This window comes from Papaver somniferum, chromosome 1, assembly GCF_003573695.1.
Source record: "Papaver somniferum cultivar HN1 chromosome 1, ASM357369v1, whole genome shotgun sequence".
NCBI classification, from domain to species: Eukaryota; Viridiplantae; Streptophyta; class Magnoliopsida; order Ranunculales; family Papaveraceae; genus Papaver; species Papaver somniferum.
The window spans coordinates 129,098,827-129,107,735 of NC_039358.1; the positions used below are offsets into that span (position 1 = coordinate 129,098,827).

The 8,909-nt window shown below is 34.1% G+C and overlaps 1 long non-coding RNA gene across 1 annotated transcript; it reads left to right on the forward strand.

Annotated features, from left to right (window-relative positions):
* Positions 1–4,870: 4,870 nt before the first annotated feature.
* On the forward strand, positions 4,871–7,969 carry LOC113300294. The gene is made up of 2 exons (XR_003335687.1): positions 4,871–5,364; positions 7,689–7,969. It is a non-coding gene; the product is annotated as an uncharacterized LOC113300294 (long non-coding RNA).
* The last annotated feature ends 940 nt before the right edge of the window (positions 7,970–8,909 follow it).

An 8,909-nucleotide genomic window follows, 5' to 3' on the forward strand; every position in this document is an offset into this window, starting at 1 on the left:
TGGAAACAATTTATTTGTTGGAAACTAAATATAATGTCAAAAGATGATCATGTGAAAATTACCTTGAACATCTTATATGATTTGTGTGAGACAGTCATTTGATGTTAACTTGGGAAGTTTCGTATTGATCATTCGATCATTTAAAAATTACTTGAAGATAATGGTTTGTGAGAGACAACCATTGTCGTCTTCCAAGGATGTTTCAATGATTGAAATGAGAGTTTAGAACAATTACCCATATCTGGATACGAAACGGTATGCATACCTAGTATGCGAACTGTATTGTGATGATTCATGTCTGGAACTTTGTTTACGTAGCTAGTATGCGAACAAATTTACCTGAGAAGGTCCAGAACTCTTGTTTGCGTACCTAGTATGCGAACTGGTTTACCTGAGTTGGGTCCGGAACGGTTGTTCGTGAACCGGGTTTGCCAACAGCTTGACTAGGCCAAGGTACGGAGCTGGTATTTGCATGCCTGGTTGGGGAACACAATGGTGAAGTTCTAGAATCGGTTATGTATGATTCTCATACTCATGAACTAAAAAATTTATGATCTAAGGAATACAATATTTCCAAACTGTGGCTTAATGTTCATGAATTGATTCTTGTATAAGTACTTTGTACGATTACGAATCAAACTGATTTCGATTCAATTTGTTCATATATATTTCGATGAGATAGTGAAAAATTGAACAACTCTTTTGAAACACAATTAGATTCATTTGATTATCTTTCATGATTGATTGATCTTCATATTTGATCTAGAAGTGTTAGATGAATACGGCTAAGACAAAAGTGTTCATATGGCTAACTTCGGTTAACTGTTATTGAGCCAACTCAATATACACGTTTAGGTATGGTAACCCATATCTAAATGAAGGTATATTTTATTTGTGTGTAACAAGTTAAGAGCATATAACGGTGGAGATTGATTGCTTTATTTTTAAGCAGACTTAGCTTGAATCTTAAATCAGGATTTCATGTAATGGTGATTATTGAATGCTTTATTACTAATCTATCTTAGCTTTGATTGAAAGCAAACCTGATTTGAAATACTATATAAGAGAGAACTCTAGCAACGGGAAAACCTAATCCCCACACTTCTGTGTGTTCCTAGTTGCGTACTAGAGTCGATCCTCCTTTAACCTAGGTTTTTCCAAAACCATTATAGGTTAACGACTTGAAGATTTCATTGGGGTTCGTGAAGCCAGATCCAACTATTTTCTCTATAGTTGCATATTCTAATCTTACTTGTTCGATCGTATTGAGTTTTATCCTATCTAAGATTTACTCGAGATCTATCTCCGATAGATAAGATATAAAAAGTAATCACAACAGTTCTTCGTCTCAGACTCTTGTGCTTCCGCAATAACTTTTCCTGTTAATCAGTTGGGTTATTGTGATGTGACTAATATTTCTAGGCCGCTCTTCGGGAGTATAAAACCAGATTATTAGTTGGTTCCTGTTCACCTTGATTTTATCAAAAGACGGAACAAAAATCGATTAAAGAATAAACATATCTTTGGGATAAAGATTTATTTATAAGTCTTCGACTTTGGGTCGTAGCAACTCTTAGTTGTGGGTGAGATTAGCTAAGGTAATCAAGTGCGCATAATCCGGCGTGGTTCTAGAGGCGTAAGGAACGCGACTGTACCTTAATCGGTGTGAGACTTGGTTAGGGCCCAACTACATTCTAGACTGAAGTTAACTTGTAGTAGACTAGAGTCTGTAGCATTTTAATACAATGTGGTGTTCAAATATAGACTAGGTCCCAGGGTTTTTCTGCATTTGCGGTTTTCCTGTTAACAAAATTTCTGATTTATGTATTATTTCTTTTCCACCTTATATTTTTATATGATTGAGATATCACAGGTTGTGCGTAGTTCAATCAGTTGATAAATCCAACCTTGTTTGTTGGACAGAACTTGATTGACACTTGGGTATTGGTCTTTGGTACCGTCCAAGTTATTTCTCATATCATTCAGGCTCGCAGATTTTTATCTGTTTGATTTGCTGATTGTATTGAGAAAGAGATATAAACTCTTTTATATAATTCTTGATTGGGTCTCGCTTTTAAGTTGGTGCTCTCAGAATTAAGTTGGAGTTTAGTCCATACAGATTATCGAACGAATTATTGGGTGTGGTTGTTATACCCCGATTTTTCACTTTACTTACTCAAATGAAACATTGATTCCTCACATATGTTGTTCTCAGTTAAATCTTGTTCTGCTTTTCTTGAAAAAAATACACGAAATGTATCGTCTTAATCTTAGTGTTCGGTTAAGATCATGGATTCACATGGCAGATTTCTTTCTTTGGTTAGTCTTCTACAAAAGACTTGCAATAATTCATATCTTATAAAGGAAAGGAAAACTTTTGGTAAATGGTTGTTTACTGTGTCGTAATGTTGGTCAATCGCCCACACATTTGTTACTCCATTGTAGTTTTTCCACCCAAGTTTGGAAGTATTTGAGGGATGTAGTGGGCATTTAGTATGCACTGCTTAATTGCATAATTTGCATTGATACAATCATCGACAGTTACATTTTAAATTGTCTCATCCTGCACGGAGAAAATATGGTCAATTATTCCAACAACAATATGTTGGACCACTCGGAGGACAATGAACTCTATTATCCTTGCGGAAAATGGGTCATTTGTCCAAATATATTTAAAACATGGTTTAAATGGACGAGTAAAAATTTGTATGGGTGAAATGGAAACCAAAAAAATAGCAAGGATGAAACTAGATTCATCCTGACTTAAACTTAAAAAATAGCAAGGATGAAACTGAATGCATCCTAATGTAAATTAAAAATAAGAAAAAATATTTGAAAATGGGTAGGATGAAACTGTTTACATCCTGGCTATTTTTAAACAGTATCAAAATCTAAATGTCCTTTTCACCCAGGAATTGTTGATTTTGGTCTTTTTAACCAATTTTGTGTTATCTTTGACGATGTCACAACCTTGTTAACGCAGTAATCAAGCAAGAAAAATTACAAGTTACTTGTGAGAGAACACTTTTGATGTTTTTAAAACGGAAAATGGATCATTTGTCCAAATATTTGTAAAACATGGTTCAAATGGACGAGTAAAAAAATTAGTATGGGTGATATGGACACCAAAAAAATAGGATGAAACTGGATTCATCCTGACTTAAACTTAAAAAATAGCAAGGATGAAACTGGATGCATCCTGATGTAAATTAAAAATAAAAAAAAAATATTTAAAAATTGGTAGGATGAAACTGTTTATATCCTGCCTATTTTTACATTTTTGTCCATTTAAACAGTATCAAAATCTAAATGTCCTTTTCTCCCAGAAATTGTTGATTTTGGTCTTTTTTAACTAATTTTGTGTTTTTAAAAGATGTATTATAAAATTTTATACTCCCTCCGTTCCTTTTTAATAGGCTGGTTTTGTTTTAGAGAAAATTAAGAAAATTAAGAGAACTAATCATTGAAAATGGTCCTTATGACACTTGTCAATAAAAGAAGTGAAGTGAAATGGTCCCATGACACTTGTCAGCAAAAGAAGTATATTGAAATGGTCCACATGACACTTGTCATCAAAAGAAGTTAAGGGAAAAGTGGTCCCAGAAAACGGAGGGAGTAATAAATTTGACTAGTTGTCTCATATAATTATTTTTTGTAAGAGTGGAATTATTTTTCTTGATGACCTTTTTCTATAAAAAAAAAATTGTACCCTCGCTACTCTACTCTTGTTTGTTACCTTTGGTAGGCATTCTCTCATAAGATTTTTATGATTGATAAAAGTAATGCACGTATCATGCATACATCTATCAGTCGTCATTTCGTCGGTATTAATAGTGCACGTCCCATGACACACCAAAAAGGCAAAAACCATGTCATTTTCAAAGCCTAAAGATGTTTTCCTTCTTCTAATCCCACATCGAGGCGCATCTAGAAAGGAATAAACCAGCAAAAATTCAAACTTGGCGCGCCAAGTATTTTATTCAACCTAATCTTGCAGATAAACATGATCACGTACGTAATTGTTTGACATTAACAAAAAAACTGATTTTCTGCCGTAAATAGAGACAGGACCTAAATATTACATTACTTTTGAAATAATTACCTAGTATTATATTAGAAAGATACACCTCATTCAAATTTTAATTTTGTCCTCTTCTAATTACAGTTTAATCTCATCAATCTTTTAAAAATTGTACCAAATCTTAATACGCCACCATGTTGGATTTCCCAGCAGTCGGCTATTTGTACTTTCTTTTGTTTCTTATATTTTAGTATTTCTTTGTGATTCTCATTCTAAAAAAGAAAGAAATGAGAACAAAGAACACGCCACCAGGCCAGGACTTCAAGCACCGGTCAGGGGTTAGACGTGTGCGAATTGAACAAGGACTGGGACGTAGGTGAGTAGGTGTCAGGTGACCCCGTATGGGTCAACGAGCAACTTCGAGTTTGGAAACCATGGCTCGTTTCCAATTAGATTCTTGTCCGGTACGTTTAAATACACATGTCCTTTTTGATGCGTTGCCAAGACTTCGCGGTTGGCTAGATAGAAGTGTAAACTTCTTTGCTCGCGGTTGGTCAGATAGAAGATTAATACGACGCAAAGTGCCAGCTTAGTCACCATTTACCTGCCCGCCAGCATAGTACTTATAGTTTATTAAAAAATTCATCCATCCTTTCCTTAATTTAAGTTCTATAGACGGGCTAATTGGGTGCCTAATATACTTATATATTATCAGGAGACCTAATCAGAGTAAAAAATCAAAAAGATATTCTTTTCATATTAAAATTTTGACTAGAGGTTGAGATTAATGTGCACACAAGAAATTAGGTAAACAACTACGACACAAATGTTATATATGTGGGTGCTACGAAGGATCATCCCTTTTCATTTCTTAAGTGACCTGGAAGAAAATGGGAATTACCAAAGTTGGAATGAAGACACCAGATTCTATTACTCTTCTAGTTGTGATAATGGTTTCTCTACTTGCAGGTTGCTCGGCAAGGAGTTACTATGAGTTTTCTCCGCCACCCAACAACTCTCCTCCACAGCATCGGCAGTATTATGAATTCCCTCCACCTCCCAATAAAGAACTTGTTGCTCCCCCTCCTCCTCATCGGCATTATTATGAATACCCACCCCCACCTACTGCCTCTCCACCTCCTCATCGGCATTATTATGAATACCCTCCACCACCTACTGCTTCTCCACCTCCTCATCGGCAGTATTATGAATTTTCTCCACCTCCTCCTCCTCATCACCACCACCATCATCATCACAAATCAACAAAATCGCCTCCTCCTCCTCACTACTAGTAACTTATCAAAGCAGCCCATGTGTGAGTGGTCGATAACCTATATTATATGGTAAGTGCAATTTGTCTTTTTTTTTTTTTTTGCTCAGCAAAGAAATGAATTAGATTGAAAAGAATGAAAGAATACAAGAACCCGACAGCCCAGAGGCTTACAAGAGGCTAAACTACAGAAACTACCAAGAGCCCGACAACCAAAAGGCTACAGAATCTAACAAACCTAAAGAGAAGAAAAAAATACAGAAAACAATCCAAAACTCAAAAAGACTCGACCACAATCAATAGGCTAATGCGGAGTCAGAAAGAAGTTTCCCCATCTCACTATTATATTCGAAGTATTAACCCCTTTAAAACATTCTAGACTTTTAGGCTTTGTCATACTTCAATTCTTGATTGATTGGTAAGTATATTTGTTTGCATGATCAAATGACCACGTTTTATTAATTGCTTTTAATTAGAGGAAAAAGAATAACTTATCTCAAGCTTTGTATGATAGACACTGCCCAAGTGCGGAGCCAGAATTTTAAGTAGGATACAAGCAACACAAAATAAATAAAGGAAAAGAAAAAAAAAAGCCTAATTATTTGTATGATATTTTTGGGTTCCAAATGTTCATTTTGACACGCTTGTCCTTAATTTTTGGCAATTTAGGAACTCGGTTATCTCTCAAGCCTAATTATTATCAAATATTTTTGGGCTCCAACTTTCATTTTGACACACTTGCCTATCATTAAATTTTGACAATTCTTTTTCCTACCTATATATGGATTTCTGGATTCGTCCCTACCAAAGGTTATATTCATAGTTTTTAAAATCTTATGATTTACGATTCGCTTCAAAATTTTCCAAGACGATTCGAACCCCAACTATGAATCGATTTTATTGTAAATTTTACGATTCACATTTTGACTCGTGCGACATGCACCGATTCATATGTCGGACAAATCTAAATCTGTTCTTTCCATGTAATTTTTACCAAAAATAATTTTTTTAAAATATTTTGACTCACGCTAGAGCACAAAATTCGAACTCAAAAGCCATGTCCACTTAATTAAGTGTCCAATGACGGATCTGAACACTAAATTGTGTCACATGGAAAGAACAGATTTAGATTTGTTCATTATTCATATCTATAATATCTATAATAGTATAGAACAGATTTAAATTGTGTCACATGTATTCTTCATTATTCATATCTATAATACTAATAACATATATTTAAACTTATTAATCTATAACTCCAATATGTATATATGTATTTGAAGATTTACCATAAATATTCAATTCGCGATTCAACATCTGATCTGATTCTTAAAAATGAAAAACGATTCACGATGCGATTCAAGATTTAACAACTTTGGTTATACTACTACTGGTTATGTAACAAAGTTATATATTTCGCACGAATAACATGCATTGACTTTTTTTTTTTTTAATTCACGTCCCGATAACCTCCTCCAAGCAGAGATTTTCTTTTTCACATGAATAACAAAGTTATATATTTCTGAAATGAGCTTTGTTGTAGGGGCAACTTGTTATACAACTGAAATGATCTTTGGTTGTAGGGTAATTAATTTGCTTATTTTACGTGAAATGGGCTTTGGGAACAGTGGTGTGCGGTTAATTTTACTTTGCGCAAGTGGGTGCAGTTACCTACTTTACCCTGGTCCCCCGCCTGTTAGATAATTGTTCGATAACACCAGAAAATTGTGTTGACTGGGCAAGTATTTTATTTTCCTCGAGTTGCCAATGGTAGCAACTTTTTTATAAATTCTAATTCTAACTCGAAATACTACTACCAAACAAGTATAAATTCCGAAATCTATTGTTTTTCCGCCTTAATTAATTCCAAAATCCACTTATTATATTTAATAAGCTAGATGTATTGTGGAGATGCAAACAAATGAGATAAGATACCATCATTTTAAATTATATAAACGAATGCGTGATGGAGATATTTCAATCCAAAATAAGAATTTTGGGGAAAATTTGTCATTGTTTACAATTTCATTTGTTTAGGTGGGTGGGTAACTATAACCCCTTTTCTTCCGACGTATGGTGAATTAACTTCATTAATGACTAAATCGTGATCCTTAAGACTTGTTTTTATTGCTCTGCTCTTCTTTTCCATGTGGTGCCGGATCTATAGTCTGTACGGAAATATATCGGGAAAAAAAAGACGGTAAATCATTGTCTTCATTGGGTCAGGGCCAATAAGATTTTGTAAAATATCTGCAAATAAGTTTTGTAAAAAAAAGTGTATATATGCGTATCCTAGAATAGTATCGCCAAGGATATTTGTTGAAATATTTGAAAATGATATCGATTTTTACTTACTTATATAAAGCTAATTTGTCTTATACTTTCTACTGTTTACAGGAGATGAAGGGCGAGAAAGTCACAAAATTAAAGGATTCGCAGTTGCTTGATGACTTGCGTCTTTAGTAAAATAATATATATAATGTATCACGGGATTTTATATATCGTTTGCTTCTATTTGTATGTTCTTTGAACAGTACTTTAAAAACGAATATAGTTTATTCTTTTCTTTTTTGTGTGTATATAAAAGGTTTTTGTTTGTTATGGTTCGTCAATTTATGAAAAATACATGATGTATACTTGTTATTATTAATCTTCTTTAGTGGAGGCTTGTGGTTGTTTGTAAAACCTTTGTCTCTAATAAAAAAATCAGTGGGATAAGTAAAATGCGAATTAGATTATTATGCACCTATTATGGGGTAAGCAAACAAGTATAAGTAAAAAAAATTAAATCATCATATAATTGATTGAAAATAGGGGTCAAACAGAATTTGCTTGGTTACGTGATGGTCGAACAACCAGGTTAGTGCTCGATCGTAACCTCCGGGGCCAGTTAATTCAAAAATCTGTATTTGAACTCCTTATATATACACACTAATCTTATTTCAACTAACACCTTCTCTACATATTTTTCGAATAACTCGACATAAACCTCTTTTAATCTTCCAGTAAACCCATTTTTCAATGTTTTTTTTCCTAAAATACGGTTGTATCATCCACCCTAAAACCGCCCCCCAAAGTGCAAAGTTTACTGTAGTAGAAAATCAGACTTGCTTATCCACACATCCATCAAATGTAACTATTTACATATTCCTATGTGAATTAACTTTACATGGCCGATTCACGTAGGACGTGAGTTCATTACCCATTTAAATTCCTTTATATGTTAAGTATAGTTTATATATTTTTCTTGGATTGGTCTAACCCCATAATATTGACACTGCGGGAACTTTAATAAGCATTTCGATTCGCTGTTTATCCTTAAACATAATTTAACATCCTGACTTGTTGTTTATCCTGATACGTCCCGGTTTATATCGGGAAGATCCTTGTAAGGCACTCACATCACTCTAGAGTTAATATATTTTTTTATTACATAGTTGTTTTATCCTGACTCCGTTCGTCCAATAAGGTTACTCTCACCCGTAAGTAACAACGTTTAGAAACAGTCGAAATTAGTCATCCACTTTGCTAGGATGCAGACTTCATGTTACGTCCCCAATATTGTCGGACTAGGGGGAATTCACAAAGGTAAAGGAAACAAAGTAAATCATCTCCAGA